A 285-nucleotide genomic window follows, 5' to 3' on the forward strand; every position below is an offset into this window, starting at 1 on the left:
TTCCCTCCACGCGTCTCCCGGCGCTCTGTGTGCGCGTCTATGTATTTCAGTGACTGTACACGTGTGTCGCGGTATATCCGTGCGTGTGTTTGAGTGTGCACGGTCGAGTGGCGCAGGGGGGCCCCTTCGTTGGTGCCAGAGAGCGCGCGGGAGAGGACCTTTTCGTGCACACCTGCACGTATTCTGGCTCGGGGTGAGGAGAATGGGCATCTCTTCGATGTGCTGCCGCTCTGTCGTTGCTTCTGCTTCTCTCCTACTACTCTTACCCCTGGCCCCCGCGTCGAT

The 285-nt window shown here is 60.4% G+C and overlaps 1 protein-coding gene across 9 annotated transcripts in view; it reads right to left on the reverse strand.

Annotated features, from left to right (window-relative positions):
- The window catches only part of LOC100744994 (tubulin polyglutamylase TTLL4-like), a 244,962-nt gene that overhangs the window by 12,719 nt on the left and 231,958 nt on the right, over positions 1-285 (reverse strand). The gene's annotated exons all lie outside the window — the stretch shown is intronic.

This window comes from Bombus impatiens, unplaced genomic scaffold, assembly GCF_000188095.3.
Source record: "Bombus impatiens unplaced genomic scaffold, BIMP_2.2 scf_0027, whole genome shotgun sequence".
In the NCBI taxonomy this organism is placed as follows: domain Eukaryota; kingdom Metazoa; phylum Arthropoda; class Insecta; order Hymenoptera; family Apidae; genus Bombus; species Bombus impatiens.